At 45.1% G+C, this 16879-nt stretch overlaps 1 long non-coding RNA gene across 2 annotated transcripts; it reads right to left on the reverse strand.

The window, feature by feature from the left end:
* Window positions 1-8482: 8482 nt before the first annotated feature.
* On the reverse strand, window positions 8483-16184 carry LOC122230960. Of its 2 annotated transcripts, none has more exons than XR_006208010.1 (5): window positions 16068-16184; window positions 15747-15804; window positions 15564-15649; window positions 15088-15203; window positions 8483-8609 (listed from the first exon to the last, which is right to left on the reverse strand). It is a non-coding gene; the product is annotated as an uncharacterized LOC122230960 (long non-coding RNA). The 2 variants fall into 2 exon arrangements; XR_006208009.1 differs by lacking the exon at window positions 8483-8609 and adding an exon at window positions 14414-14695.
* Between the last annotated feature and the right edge of the window lie 695 nt (window positions 16185-16879).

Below are 16879 nucleotides of genomic sequence, written 5' to 3' on the forward strand. Positions count from 1 at the left end.
CCCTCAAGGTCTAAGTCCAAATGGAGGCAATAGGCAGGGGGTGTCTGATAAGCCCCACACTGCTGCTTCCGTTCACTCTGGCTGGACTGCACTTGATGGGAACAGCTTGTAATGTTCTTGTGATAAAGACTGAGAGATTGAATGGAATGTTTCTACTGAGCACAGCTTGGAACATTTCACAGAGTTCTGCCACCCTCCAGGGACGCTCGGGCTTTGTGTAAAAGCACGACTCTCAGCAGAAGCTTTCAGATTAACCAAAGGGGGAAATTAGTGGTAAAGAAGATTCTGTGGAGAACAGGAAGGCCTAGAGAGAGAGGTGTCTCCCACGGAACCTACCATTGCACCTTGTACCTAATATGCTCCCCATAAATGCTCACTGAAGGAACAGAGTGGGGTGGCGGGTGACAGGAAGGTGGTTGGGAGCTCTGGGGTAGAAAGAGGCCCTACAGCACCCATTAGCTTTTCACGAAGGTGGTTTCAATCGCATACCCCTTTATTTGCCTCACGAGGATTTTAAATGCCTGAAGATCCGAGGGAAGGAGAAAGAACACAGCCCGACAAGTCATAAATGGCCCCCTTGGATTCTGAGATCAATGGGCTGGGGAACTTCTGCCAAATCTGCACTCCCTGTGGCACTGTGAGGGGGCCAAGCAGCTGCCGGCTTGTGCAGAGGGTTCTTGCCATTGATCTCAACTTTGGAGCTCATGTTTCCACAATATGGTAGAGGGAAGAGGCGACAAGGAAGCAGTTTCCAAACCTACATCTCTCCCCGAACCCCAAGATTCCAGACCCCAAGCCAGCTGCCCACAGTGTAGAATAGGCCTCAAAAAACAGTGCACCGAAGGCTCATGGCCAACTTAAGAAAAGAAACCCATTTCTACCTCTGCTGAGATAAGTGATCTCCAGGAGACTCATTTAACCACTGACTTCAGCCCAACTGGAAAGCTGATGGAGCTTCCAATGCTGAAACAGTTTTATATTTCTCTTTATTCTTTGGCTGAGTCTGTAGCCAAGAGTCAAAGCACAAACTTGCCCTCAGAAAGTGAATCCTTGATGCTAACACTCGTTCTGAAACAGAAAGCACTTTTCTCTCATGAGTGACTGTGTTCTCACAAGTTAGTTTAGGTAGGTCTTCAGGGTTTGGAAAAGTTTGGAGAGCCCTCTGCAGTCAGGGTCACTGAACAGACTCAACTGTGTAACCTAGAAGATGTTGCCCAATTCTCACTGTAAGCCCAGTCAGAAAAGAGGAGCTTAACTTGCAGAAGGAAAGGTCCTAGGTTGCAGGCCCTGAGCCAAGCCGAGCCATCCTCGGTTGCGGGGGCGGGGGATTGGTTAGAACAGGTTCCTGGCGGTGAGCAGGGCCCAGAAAACAACATTTCGGTTGGAAAGATATGAGTGCTAACAGGAAGGTCACCATCAAAGTTTGCAAGTAAAACAGACGAGCCAAGATATAACCACCTCAGTCTCATGAATGTTTCTGAGACAACAGGTCACTTCACTGGTCCAGGGAAGCCCCTTGTCTACGAGCTGTCTAGGTGGGGCTGCTGATTAGAGTGGGGTCACCTGTGTGGCAGCTGGGATCAAGTACACGGCCGGCCGTTTCCTCTCGACCCATCTCACTGGACCTCCCCTGCACAATATGCCAGCTTCTTTCGAGTGGCCCATTTTCCTGTGCTGTTGAACGAGCAGCCCCGGACAGAGGCTGAGACAGGCAGGGCGCCCCTGCATCACCTGGTCCTCAGGAGGACATAAGCTGGGAGGACACAGGGTCCAGGCTCACACACAGGTTGGAGTCAGCAGAACATTTTCCTGCTTTTTCTCTCTATAAGCAATTTTGACTTAGCCTCCTTTTAGTCTCACTGCTATTACTTAACTGATACTACATTTGTTCTTATTAAAGTTTGACAGAACTTTATTTCCTAAGGTAGTGTTTTAGAATATAGAATACACTCATAATACATTTATAAGAATACTGATATGAGTCTTATGAACATAGTATTTCCACCTCATTGGACAGAATCAGATGGTGTAAGTGTGATATTTTGTTTGGGAAAAAAAGATCCACTGTGGCTCAAACCACCACTGAAGTTTGATATGACTGTGTGGAGACTTAAAACAACAAAGACCATTCCCATATGTGAGGAGCTGTCATTAGAAATCTGTCAGAGTAATGTAGCATTTACTTTAATAAATTTCGATGAGTTTTTTAAATAACACACATACACACCAGAAAAACCTGAACAAAACAATATCCCAGGCTAAACTCAGTAAAGTTTTACGAGGTCAGCCCTAACCTCACAGATCACTTGAGGGGAGTTGACATTTTGCAACCATTTGTTTCTTGTTTTGTAATCTCTTTCTTATGTGATTTCATTTAGGATAGATATGCTCTGCTGTGTAAATGTTTCTAAATTTTTCCCAAATAATAATTTTACCTTATGGCAAAGAAAAAGAAGAAAGAAAGAAAAAGAAAGTTTTCACTCAGTGTTTCTAGCTGTTCTGCATCACCCAGGTTTTGGGGATACAAAGTGTAGCATTTTACCAGAAATAGCAGTTGACTGATTTTTTTTTAAAAGCAGACCTTTTAATAATTTAGTAAAGAAAAAAATTGAAGCCACAGAACTGTTTAAAAGAAGGTGAGAAGTTGGGCAGAGAGACAGCAAGAGAGAAGTCATGGGAGCACGAACAGATGAGCTGGTGTGGGGACCACGGATCATCACATTATTGGAGCATCAAGAATGAGGATGGGAGAGGAGGCTGGAGGTTAGTGCCACAGAGCCGTTGTAGGGCACGCTAATTAAATCCAATTCTCTGTGTGATTGGGTTCTATTTAAGTGACTGGGGAAGATGGGTGTTTTGGAAAGATCATTCTGTCTAGAGAAAGAGGCGTTGGGAGGGCCAGGCCCGGAGGACAGGTGGTAATGTAACCCAGAGGAGAGAAATCGTCTCTAACTAGGGCATGAATCACAGAAGCAAGTACAGAGGTCGGACGCAACCCAGAAGCATTTAGCAGGTGTCGAAGGAAGGGCAGATCCCAGAAACATTTAACAGGTAAAATCTCTGGAACGTAGTGAGGAATCAGGGATGTTCCCTGGCTTCTCCTGCAAGGAATTGAATGCGTGAGGTTCCACAGAAATGGGGGATTCTGAGGATGAGAACAAAGCTTCAAGAGGGGAGTGGATGAGATCAGTTTCGAATGTGTTTGACATACTAAGATTAATTTGGGGCACGTTCAGTTTTCCTTGCAGACCTCTGGATTTTGCTCAGGCTCCCCATCTCAGTTTGAATTCTGTGCCCTGGGATGGAAGAACTACTTTGTGTCTCCTGTTTGTGACTTTGACTTGGACCTGGCCTCTCAACTCTGAATATATCTTTACTTAGGGAGTCAATTTGGTGGCTGCGGTTTCTCGATGTGTCCTTGCCCTGGATTGGTGATTTGCTGCCATGATGTCGTCCCTGCCTTGTGGTTCCTTCTGGGCCCCAGGGGTAATCCATGTACACAGCCTGAGAGGTACCACAGCTCAGGTAGTTCTGAGCTGCTTCTTGAGAAGGAAGTTTGGAAAAGGAAAGAATGGATCAGGCTGTTGTGCTGGGAAACTAGTGGACTCCCTTGGTTACTCATATTGAAAGTCAGGCCATTGTCTTTCAGTGAATATTGACCAAGTGCTTACCAGGCACCAGGACCCGGGAATTCAGCAGTGGGTGACCTGCTGCCTCCTGTAATCTCCCAAATTAGTAGGAATAAGAGACAGACAAGCTGATTTAGAAGAATCAGCTCCCCTCCCCTTTCTCTGCCCTTTGTAGGTTTGCTCTAAATAGGATATAATACATCTCGTGTCCCAAATGCCTTCCTTGTGTATAGATTCAATGAGAAGGGTGCTGTGCCTAGGCATTTGATCAGACCCAGGGTATAAAAAGAAAGCACGGATTTAGTTTTAAATTTTCTATTTCTTCTCAGTGTTTCTGTAGCTAAAGGTGGTCCACAGGAGGAGGGAGCACCTCTGCTGGGTGGGACTTGGCCACCCAAGGGCTGGCAGGCCCTTGAGGTGGATGGTTGACGAAAGGAAGTGGTGTCTATGGCTGCTCCCCAGAACGCTGTCTCCAAGGCGGGCCGGGAGGGGGATGAGGGTGTCGGGATGTGTGAGCGTGTGTGGCTGGTTCTGTTGAAGCACCTCCACACCCTCACCCCCAGTTTGCAGGGGTTATACCGGACAAACAGCTCAGGCCACAAGACACGTTGCTGACGATTTTGTCCTGTGGATTGCCCCGGGGCGGGGGAAGGGAAAGGACAGATCCTCCCCTCCAAGCAGAGCTTAACTGAATACTTTTCAGGGAGAAACGAAACAGTGTCACATCAAGCAAGCATCTTGGGCCCATCTGTCAGCACCCCCCGAGAGCCAGATCTAAAACGTTATCTAAGACAAGGCAGCACCGACCTCTTTTCCCTCCTGAAACACAGGGCAGACCACTTGCTGTTCCTATGACAATTTTCTGCTCCCTGGGATCCCCCACCCCAAATAATAATCATGAGCAAAAATCTCATTTTCAGGGGAGGTAAGGGAGGAAGAACGAGAGGGAAAGTTGGTCCTGATCAGAGAGAAAGATGGGGAACCCTTCTCACGCAGGAGTGCGTGGATTTCGGAGACAGTGCTGACCTAACAGATGACCTAACAGCCTGCTCTGTCCCCCGGAAGGCTTGGTGGCGGGACTGTGCTGCCTCCTTGGGCGGCTGGGGGGGGGGGTGGCTGCCAGGATCTCTGAGGCTGAGCACCCACTCTAGAAGCTCACGCCCAGCTTAGGCAATCTATTTAACCTCACTGTGCTTCAGTTGCCTCATTTGTCAAAAGGAAATAACAAAATGACCTATTGCAGAGAGGGGGTTTCTTTTTTGATATTTTTATTCAAGTATAATTAACACAGTGTTATAGTAGTTTCAGGGGGACAATATAACGGTCCCATAATTCTGTACTTTTCTCTGTCCTCATCGAGATAAGTGTACCCTTGAAGTGAGTTAATGTTGTAAGGTGCTTAAAGCAAGCAGTACCCGGCACAGGGTGCTGAGGGAGTGTTTGTTCAGAAAATGGCCTGAAGTCATGCCCAAGCCAAGTCACTTGCCCCAGGAGAGGGCAGCTGTTGGATGGCCAGGACCCCCAGAGCTGCCTGTGGCTAGCCTGTCTGGTAGAGTGGGCCTCCGGCCGAGGTGTGACGAGGAGGGGGAGGACAGTGATGTCAGAGGAGAAGGTCTGTGTGCTCTTGCTGCACAGCCTGGGTAGGACAAGAGGGCAGGGGCCAGAGGGCGGCACGATTTGTCACCCAGTTTGCAAGAATGAGATTGGAGGATCTTCAACAGCCCCAGGCTGGTACATTCCTCCGGTTCCCGGGTCATTTCCTGGCCCAGGAGGTATTCCTAGAGCGAGCTTGAGCCAGAGGAGAGGGTTTATCCCGTGTCAGCCCCATAAATATTCCTGTGGTTTTACAACCCCTTTCCTTGCCAGCCGGACAGGTGCCAATAAATACTTGCAGAATATCTGATTCCTGCTAGAAGGTTCCTCGTTACTTGCTATCTCTTTGTTATATCTCTCTGGTCTATAAGCTGATGCTCAGATTAAATAATTTTGGGTCCATCATCTCAGTTCCTGTGCCCACCTGCTCTTTGGAGCCCCGTCTTCTACCTACAGCCTTCTCTGTCCCTTCAGCAGGGATGGCCGACACGAGGCATTCTGTCAGCAGCTCCTCCTTATGGCTTCCTGGAGCAGTATCACTGATGGACCTTGGTGTTCTTTACCGAGCTCATTGAGTCGCTTCAGCGGCCTTAGTTAGCCAGCCACAGCCAGCTGGTTGTTCACTGTCCTGCGAGCCTCCTCCTCCACCTGATGGTCACATCCTGTTCCTGTACCTACTTGTAATTTACCCATTTCTGCTCCAGCAGTGACCATCGCTGAAACCTTTAAAGCGCTAATCCCACAACAGGACTATTGCAACAAAAATAGCTCTCCTTTGCAGCCCAGACACGAGGCATAGAGTAGGTGATCTATATAAATGCCGATCAAATGATGGATGGGATCACAGCCACTCATTTTCAAGGACTTATGGAAGAGTGGGATTATTTTGGTCCCCAGACTCCATCTGTTCTGGAAGTTAAAAATAAAATGAGAATTCAATTAAAACTATGCACACAATCCACCCAACATTGTGCCAGACCTTCTGATAATACCCTACTTTCCAGCCTATCAGAAACAGAAGTGCATGTGTGCCATTAGAGAAAACACCTTAGAATGTCAAATTGCTTTCATTAAAGGATTCACCAGCGTATATGCAAATAGCAAAGTTTTTTGTTTGTTTGTTTTTTAAGGAGCATATCTTGCCTTCAAGCTTCTTGCTCCTATTTTTCTGGAGAGGGAAGGTCTGCAAAAGATGTAAGGAACTCGGCTACTTAGTGTCTTCTGTTCCATGTATCTCCTTTGAGGATAGTCAAGGTCAATGGATGGGGGCTCAGCAGTCACTTAGGGTTCTGTCTCTAGTGCTCATTATGAAGATCAGTAAACCAGGGACATGGCAGAGCCCATTCCACAATTCTTGTCTAGAAAGAAACCTCTAAAGGGTGTACCCCCTACAGCTTAGCGGTCCCCCTCTAATCCCAATTTTGCTGAGGATTCAGAAGAGACATTTTCCTTACTAGATGGATGGCTTTCATGTGCTTCTCCTAAATGGCTTTTAGTTTTGACTCAAGGAGCCCATTACATTAGCTGATGCGTTAATCCCATTACAGTGTCACTTCTCATTTTTAAGATCCAGCTTCTGAGAACTGATGATATAAACAGGGTGACGATAGCTTCTAATGGTAGGGCTCATTTCTTTTCAGTTAATGTGCCGGGAAGAGCAGTATTGCAAACAAGCCACATCCCTGCCAGTGCCCAAACAGGTAGGTGACCCCCTGAGTGTGCTGGGGGAGAGGCGGATGGGAATACTGAAGAGAAAGTCCAAATATCCCCAGAGAGGCTATCAGATGACCCCTGGATTTGCTTCCATTCCTGAGGTTCTAAGTGATTCTCTCAGCCATCCCTTCAAATACTTAACAGATTGGTCGTCACCAGAGGCAGGTGGGAGGTGGGTGAAATGGGTAAAGATGATCAAAAGGTACAAACTCCCAGTTATAAGATAAAGAAGTCCTGGGGATTGATATACAGCACAGCGACTGCAGTTAACAACACTGTAGCGTATCATCTAAAGTTGCCAACAGAGAAGATCTTAAAAGTTCTCATCACAAGAAAAAAATTGTAACTATGTGAGGTGATGGGTGCCATCTAGACTTATTGTGGTGATCATATTGTACATATGCAATATATACTGAATATTTTTGAATATGTCAGGTGCTTACGTTGTATACCTTAAACTAATACAGTGTCGTATGTCAATTGTATCTCAAGAAAGCTCGGAATAAAAATGATGGGTGCAGAAATTGCCCACTGTTCCCCCTTTAGAACTGTCATTCCCCTTTGCTCCTCTTGGTAATAGAAACTCCAGTGTTTTAAGGGGCAATGGCTGTTCAGCTGGAGACTTTATGTCCCAGCACCCTTTGCAGTCAGAGTAAGTTGAGGCCAATGGGCTATGAGAGAAAGCCATTCTTGCAATTTCTGGGTTGTGCCTTTAAGGGAAGCTTCTGGTTAGCTATGATACTTATTATCATAAATACCTCTGGCACTCCGAGAGATAACCTTTTACTGCTTTTTGACTCCCAGGCCAAGCACATATGTACATAAGGTCTTATCACATATCTCACGCTGTTGTAAGAAACTTCTAGATCTTCCAGGCTCTTTGTGGAGCTGAGTTCTTAGTCACATTTGCCTGCCCAGCCCTGAGCAGCAGCCGTTGTTCCTGCCACAGTAGAGAGTTCCCATAAACGTCTGCTAAATAAAAGAAGAAATTAGGGAATACCCTGTACAACACCCGGTCTTTCTGTTGATTAGGGTCAATTTACGAGATGTTGCAAGGATCACAGAAAACATGTCATTTGTTTTTGCTAGTGACTCAGAGTTGTTGATAGCAGTTGATTTTATTTCAAGAATCAACCCCTCTTCTCACCACACCCACCCTGTACACATTAGAGAATGTACCCAAGCCTTCATGTTCCCACCATCTCTTAAATGTCAATGATGACCTTTTATTTTCAGGAAATATTTTTTTAGTGCATTATTGCATTATTTGGCTGATGGCTTCATGTCAGTTTCAGATAATTCAGTAGCTGCTTTATAGGAAGGGCAGCTTGAAAAAGAGGCTGATCAAATATGTTTCTCTATTGTGATTAGGGCAGGGACCCTGCCTTGTAGCAAGACAATAAAGTAGCATTGTGCTATATCAAGATAATCAAGTGACATTTTGGAGGGATAAAAACCACAGTAGCTCTGTGGTAAATAATGGTTATCGTTTGGCCAAATTTTCACTTGGACACAATAAAGACAAAAGAGAAATTTCTTGCCTTCCTTCTGTTCTCTTCCAGTTGGAATTATTTTCTAAAAAATCCTGTATCTTCCAAGTGGAGGTCATCCACTGGTACAAACTGGATTGCACCATCTGAGGTAAATTAAGTGGCCGGCATCAATCTTTCACACCTTAATAAAAAACAGGCCAAAGCTGATTCAAGTCAGAAGGAAAAGCAAAGTCCCTACTCTGTCTTATTCCATGGCACTGAAGTGACATTCTTTAGACGTAGAACTTTTTAACCAATCCTGACAGAGATGAACATGTCATGCCGTGAAGTGACTCTAAGTGTGGACTTTAAACTGGCATTGATTATTTGCCAACAAAGTGAATTAGAATACTCAACACCTAGTAGCACAGAATCTTCAACACAGAAGGTAGTAAGTGTATGTGAGCTTGTGAATAGCTATGATTTTAGGGCTACAAGGAGCTGTCTTGTAAATGGAAATGCTGTAGCACAGAGACGCCACAATCCCGCAACCAAGAGCACGAGAACTTGAACCCAAGGCCTCTGAGCCCAGGTAGTTTCCACCACCTAAGGCTCTTTAGTAAATACCAGGGTCTATTACTTGATATAGCAGCCTCCAGAATACTAACAAGAAGCCAGCCCAATGCCTTGGAAAATGAAAACCATCTTGGAAGTCTTCCCCTGATTTCTTTCATTTATAGATACCTCTCCCCAGGAGGAGAGGGTGGTGGCCATGGGAAGTAACACACATTCAGAGTTTAACGGGAACGAATAGTGCAAGCCGACGAGAGGGGTCTCTTTAGCTTAGCTCGGTTTCCCCTTGCTTTTTACTAGAATGCTCTAAATTCTAGGTGTTTACATAGGAGTAAAACATTCATTTAGTGTCTCATGAAAATTTACTTTCACCATTAATTCAAATAGCCTAGAGGGAAAAGTAGTTGTAGGGATTGAAACCTGCCTAAAGAGACTACAAATTGAGTGTAGGGGTGAGGTTTCCCAGGATCCTGCTCTCAAGATATTCCCAAGGCCGGGAAGACAGCATTGTCAAGAACTACATAGAGGAGGCCACACTGAGGGGACACAGACCGGCCAAGGGACAGAGAAGTAGGTGTATCTGAAGATAGACAGATGGACAGACCCAAATGGTATTAGAAATAGCATTAAAAAAAAATTCTTTGAAAAGAAACTTACTCGTAAATGATGAAGGAAGGATTTAATACTACTACCACTAATAACAACAACAACAATGACAGTAACTAGAAATAAGAACTTTAATGTGGTTTATGGGCACCCATCCCTATGTGCTGCTTTCCTAGCCTTCTTTTCCTTCCAGCGAGGTTTCTTCCAGTTGTTTGAATGCCTTGATTCTGGGCACTCATACCACGTTCCTTCTTCTGCGGGGCACGTAGTCTCCCATTTCCACCACCCCTTTAACCTGACAAATTCTTACTTACCCCTCAGCTCTCACATGAAACAGCTATTCCTTGGGGAAACTCGCCCTGATTCCCTGAGAGGAATCGCGATCCCCCCGTTTTATGTTCTCAGGACAGCTTACAGTTTTTCCTAACAATCGTGGTAGTTTTAATGCTTGCTCAGTGCATCTTCTGTGAGACACCCCCCCCCCCCCTGCAATTCCGTGAGGCCAGGACCATGCCTGTGCTCCCACCTCACAGCACAGTGCCTGGTGCAAGGGTATTCGGTAGATACTGTTGAACCAATTACTGTCAAACACAATGACATCTGGATGGTATTTTCTGGTGAATAAAATATGTTCACTTCACAGGGAAAGGGGGCATAATTTAGTAGCTCCCTGAAACTACCAGAACTTATATACAGTGAATTCTCATTGATCTCAGGATAATCCAGAGCATTGGAAGAATGACCCGTGACCTTGATGGAGGTTTACCTTTCTGTGAGAATGATCGCTTAGCTTGTATTACTAAATCTCACAAGGGCTAATGGGGGAGGGTGGGAAGAGTCAGGCAGAGGGAAAGCTAAAGGGAGGGACTTCTGGAGCCATCTGAGCAGGTTACTGGTCACACAGCTGTGTGTGAGGAAAACCCCTTCCTCTCAGCTGGGCAAACTCCAGGCCCCCTTCACCTTCAGGCTGACATCTTCGTGGGCTAGCACCATGTAGCTTTACCCCCGCGTCCAGTCCAATGTGCTTTGTAAACATCACTGGCAGCAGGCTGCTCAAAAAGAATGTCAGACGAATTGCTCTCTGACCTGGAGTTTTAATCTTTCCTATGTCTCCTACCTTTGGAAAAACAAAATAAGTATGTCCCTGGATTGCGCTTAGCTTTTAGGAAATGGTGAGGTGAAATGTCACTTCTGCATTAACCCAGGTCAAGGAGCTGTTATATAGAAAATTGACTAACTGGGGGCGCCTGGGTGGCTCAGTCAGTTAAGCATCTGACTTTGGCTCAGGTCATGATCTCGCAGTTCCCAAGTTTGAACCCCACATTGGGCTCTGTGCTGACATCCCAGAGACTGGAGCCAGTTTCAGATTCTGTGTCTCCCTCTCCCCCACTCACACTCTGTCTCTCTCAAAAATAAACATTAAAAAAAAAAAAAAAGAAAATTGACTGGCACCAAAGTCATCAGTGTCATTAATATAGCAAAAATGAGTCCTTATCTCTCTCTTGTTGCTCTTAACAAACCTTTGACCATTTTGCAGATAAGCCTGGGAGGAGAGACCTTGTGTGGAGAGGCCTAAGTCAGCCCTGGTGTCCCAGACAAGGCTGTCATAAAGCACCAGCCCAGCTGACCCACCAGCTGACTGCTAGCCTGTGAAAAACCCCAGGTGAGACCAGCCAAGCCTGGCCGAGACAGGAAGACTGCCCAAGTGAGCCCAATCAGCAGAACTGTGGGGTGAACAGATGACTGTTGTTTCAAGCCACTGTATTTCAGGATGGTTTGTCCCCTTGCAATAGCCAGCAAATACAAGGGCCCTTGAGCAGCCTGGTCCCCGCATAGATACAGCATCATCGGCCATGCCAATCTTCAGGGACTGATGCGTTAAGATCCAGAGCAGACAAGACTGTGGACAGTCCAGTTCTCGCACAAGGGCTATGACAGAACACGCTCGAGACAGTTGATGAGGCTACTGTTTCCCTAGCTTCCTAGTAGCAGGGTCTGTGGTACTGTTGTGTTTTCCGGTTAGACAAACGCCGACTTTTCAATACTGAACACTCCGTTGCTCTTCCCTCCTGGGGTCTCTGGTCAAGTCACAACACTGGCTTACCATTTCTTCTCCCAGGCTCAGCCCAAGGGAGCCATTTGTGGGTAAATGCGATTATTTCACCAGCCCCACCCTGGGCCTGTAGAATACTATACATCTGTCAAAATCATCTCAGGCCACATTTTAGAGAGCTCATCTAGAAATTGTTAAGGGTTTTGGTTCCACTTTTCTGCTAAGATACCCCAGGGAGAGTGTTTTGTCTCTGTAGCAAGTAGCTGTTGATGCTCCTGACAGGATGCCATAACTGGAACTATCTGTACATGATTCTGTGTCTCACTCTATATAAATTCTTCAAAATCAGAGATTGTACCTTACTTATCTTTGAAATCTTCATGCTTATTGTGAAGCCTAACGTATAACAAGTTCTCTGTATATTGCATGGGATGAATGAAATTGGTGAACCAGTGAACTGTGTGCTCTGGGCAGGCCCAGTGTCCTCCCGATTCAGTGATGGGACCAAATGTGAGCTTGCTGGATTCCTTTTTGAACAACAGATTTCTGCCTTTTGAACCCCTTTGAAACAGCAGCGGGTTTCCCTGGTTTCTTTGGGCTTAGGAGATTTTTGCCTTCTGGCTCACCCCAGTGTGTGGAGTCTTAACTTACATGTAATAAAATCCAATGTAGGGATTTTTAATTTACCTCATTAGTCCTACAAAAATAAAGATTAAGGATTAAGGGAAAATAAATTGAGACAACATCTGAAGACCTCTGGGTGTAGGTAAAGGGAGAACTGTGGTTATTATAAGGGGTCTTGTGCTAGATGTTTCTTTCTCCATGAAACCAAACCTTAACACCTCACTTGAAACAGACACTTGCCACGCTAACTTCTGGCAGTCCAAATCCTGTTGATTCTGCTCTATTTTTTAAAAGATATTTATTGTCAGTGCACCTGGGTGGTTCAGTCATTTGAGTGTCCACCTCTTGATTTTGGCTCAGGTCATGAGCCCAGGGTCTGGAGATCGAGCCCCACATCAGGCTCCACACTGAGAGGGGAGCCTGCCTGAGGTTCCCTCCCTCCGTCTTCCTCTGTACCTCCCCTGCTTGTTCCCTCTCTCTCTCTCTCTCTCTCAGATTAAAAAAAAAAAGAATTTATTGTCTTCAAAGTTACCGTAAGAACACTTTGTCAAATACTAGGTGCTCAAGAAATACTTGCTCTATAAATGAATATATCCATGGCCCTGTAGTGGGCTGAATTCTAAGATAACCTCCAAGAGTCTCAACTCCTGATAAGCATACTCTGTGTAATCACCTCGCCTTCAGTGTGGGCAGGCCTGTGGATAGGTAATCACTCCTACTTTCACGATTAGGTTACACTCTATGGCAAGGGTGAAGGGATATTACAGATGTGATTAAGGCCCCTAAGCTGATCAGAAGAGATTATCCTGGGTGAGCCTGACCTAATCAGAAGCTGCATTCTGCCCACAGCCCCTGAGCTCAGAAGAGAAGCTGTCTTGGATAAGGTTGCAGTCTCAGCCAACACCTTGACTGTGGCCGTATGAGACCCTGAGAAGGAGACCCGCTTCGGCTGTGCCTGGACTCCTGACCCACTTGACAGTTCTGTGCATTACTCAGTGCTCATCACAAGAAGTGTATGTTGTGTTAAGTGTGAAGTGTGTATCTGAACTCACGGAGTGTTGAAGAGAGTGTCCAGAGGAACCAAGCAACTCCTGGGACCTTTCTCCCAGGTAAGAAAGAAGCCTGCAGCCCCATGTATCAGTCCCTCTCTTTGTGTTTTCAATCTGCTCCTCACCACTAGTTTCTTTTCTCCAACCTACAAATAGACCCCCCGAGTCAGGAACCCAGCTATCTACCAGACACAGAACCTCCTGAATTTCTGATGGGCAACTCAAGCAGAACCCATGCAACCTGGAATCCATCAGGAGCTACTTCCCTACCCCGTCTACCCCCCTCCCCAGACCTGTTCTGTACTAATATATACACACACTCAGCTTAAAAACCTTTTCTCAGAAGCAGAAGTTCATATAAATGCCTATTAATTCTCACTGTTATTAATGTCAAAGGAACATGTTTTCTATTAATGAAAAAGTCAGCTCAAGCATTAAGCTGGTGATATTGGTAGCATAAATCATATCACGTAGATAACTGTAAACTCTGCCATGACACTAATAAAATATAAAATTTCTAAAGTGACTAGAAACTTGGAAAGAGCTTACACATCAGCTGTCTCTATACCTTGCTGGTTCTTGATTATTTACGAAAATCATCTCAAACCACTAATAGCACTCATCATGTTTTTAAAAATCAGTGTTAGGGGAGGGGCGTCTGGGTGGCTCAGTTGGTGAAGCATTGTCTGACTCTTCATTTCAGCTCAGGTCGTGGGGGCTCGGGCTCTGCTCTGGGCGTGGAGACTGCTTGGAATTCCCCCCTCCTCTGCCCACCCCACTTGCACGTGTGCATCTCTCAGTCAAAAAAAATCAATATTATGTGAAGGGGGATTTTTAAATATAAAAAGTATACTTTGATGTAATAAAATAGTACATTGAGGCACACTGAGCTGAAACATATTAAATTGGGGTTCACCTCCTGGGCCGTAAGCTCTGTGACAGCAAGACAGTTCATATACTTTGTTCTTCACTCCATCACCAGCACCCAATATAGTGCTGGGTGCACGATTAATATTCAACAGATATTCATTAAATTAACAAATCAATGTGACAATTTGATGTAATAGGGTAGAGTAATCTCTGTAACGAACAGACCTCAACTTATGCTTATGTTTTTAGTCGTGTAACAATACCGAGGAGGTGAAAAGCCTCTGCAAAGTCACTTGAGGACCTAAGCTCTTGGAGACTCTGTTATCTTCACCTTGTAGCTTTGATTAATGCCATGGAAGCTGTCTCCATTCCAGCCAGCCAGAGGAGGAAACAGAGCACGGAGGACTGCTCCCTGAAGTTTATGGGTCAAGCTTGAAATCAGTGTATGTCACTTCTGCCCACATTCCAGGGGCTAGCACTCAACCACAGGGCCACACGTTACTGTAATGGAAGCTAGGACATGGAATCCAGCCATGTGCCCAGAAAGAAGAGATCATGAATTTTGGTGATCATCTCTGGCACGTGTGATGTCCTACACTTACGAGTAAGCTGCAACCAGACCCCATCTCATCTTCTTAAAGCAAAACATCTTTGCCCACATAAAAAAAAAAAAAAAATAGGTGCACACACTCTCCTCCACTTGTATGAGCAAAAACATGTCAAGAGAACATGTGTATAATGAAGAATGAGGTTATTTTTCATATCGATTTATGGTGCTGTCTTTTAGCCCGCCTTCAAAATTAAATCTTGCTGCCATCATCAAGACCTCCTTCTAGCTCGTCTCAACATCCTTACATCTGATCTCTCATTCGTGTATACTGTTCCACCTCAGTGTGAGGACTTACCTCCAACTTCTTCTAACGGTGGTGTTTATCCCTTCTTCCAAGACCAGACCATTAACTTTAAGAGAGTCTCCTGAGTGCAGTTGATTAAACATCTTTCTTCCACTGAATGTGTATGACTAAAAACAAAACCATGATGTCCCATGGCAGGTTAATAAAGAAAACCAAACAAAACAACAAAAACTCTTCTTGGCCTTCTTGGAATTTATAGATAAAATCCAAACACTCTAGCTTAGCATGAATGCTAGCCTCCAAGTGTCTTTGTAGACTCACTCCCTCCTGTCGCTCTACCCTGCAGTTTAAGATCCTGCCATCACAGCCTTCTTGTCAAATTCCAGTCTGTATTAGGCCCGTGACTCTATGCCATATCAGTTTCTGACTCTATGTGTTCTTTGTACACGCTTTGCACCTGACTAAAATCTCTCCCCTGCTTATGTCTAAATTACCTTTATTATAAGAAACCAGAAGTAGTATATTACCTCTTCTATGAAGACTTTGTTTATGAATATCACAGGCAGAGTTGACTGATCTGTCCTCTGTGATCCTCAGTACTTTGCTCAATTTTCTGAAATGGCACCCAACACATTAGATTGTACCATGAGCTGTCTATGAGTTTATCCTCATAAGACTGTCAACTCAATCCAGGAATGGCTGTGTCTTACCTGATTTGATATACTGAACGCCTCCAATAGCTTGTAGTATCTTGTGGGTGCCCACTTACTTTTTCAAAAGAATGAAAATTGAAAGTGAGATAATTTTCCAGGTGAAGCTTTCTTTTAGAGGTAGAGGGCCATTCCAAAATTGAGAATATGGACAGTTTTCTAGAACCTGAATGCATTCTTTCTCTTTGTGATTCTCGAGAAATCATCATCATCATCATCCAACCAGTTTCAACCCATCCTCCCCCCACATACACACCCCCATACTCTCTTCGCTGGATCTCAGGAACTCGGCAACCAGATGACCCAACTTCACAAGATTACCTTATTTCTCAAGAAGTTCACCAAGTGTTCCAAACTTCCTCCTGAAGCAACATGTCAAACATGTTTTATCTTTGGGACTTTTAGCCAATTTGGTCACTACTTAAAGCCACAAATGAGTCTTTCTGAGATTCCTCTAAGCCAGATGAGGTCACAATGCCACAGAGCTCAAAAGCAATGTTGCTGTATCATCCTAGTACATGCCCCTGGTGAGCAATAACACTTCTAAAGGCTGGTTTTCAGCTCTGACTCAGAAACAAGGCTCTGATCTTGGGATAGGAGCGAGTGAGACACGGGGGCTTGTTTTTCATAAACATCCCCTACTCTTTGTACATCCGATAAGTTGTTCGGTACGCGTTCAGACTGTCTGACTGTCTGATCTCTGCTTTTCCTTCCCTCTTGAGCCCATGACCTCTTCCCAGTCTTGGGGCCATCGGCCTTTCTGAAACCCAAGACCCTCCCCACCTACAAATCATGATTTAAAAACTTTTTAGTGAAGCACAGATGATTTTCTTTTAGGAAGTTCTTTGGGGACCATTAAACTCCCTTATACTTTATTTCCTTTCTATATGTGATGAAGCATGCATTGGCCCTTTGCACATTTCATTGCTAAGCTTATTATGTTCAGTGTCAGGACTGTAATTTACTTTTATAGGTGAGGAAACTAAGGCTGAAGAGCCTCATTCCCAAGGCCACACAGCTAAGGGATAAGTGAGCAACTGAGCCTGGAATCCAAACCCAGTTCTATAGAAATAAAAGCCTTGCCATTCTGCAAAGGGCTCGTGTTATTGTGACTTTGCCATTTTGATGCCAGG

Source organism: Panthera tigris, chromosome D1 (genome assembly GCF_018350195.1).
Source record: "Panthera tigris isolate Pti1 chromosome D1, P.tigris_Pti1_mat1.1, whole genome shotgun sequence".
Taxonomy (NCBI): domain Eukaryota; kingdom Metazoa; phylum Chordata; class Mammalia; order Carnivora; family Felidae; genus Panthera; species Panthera tigris.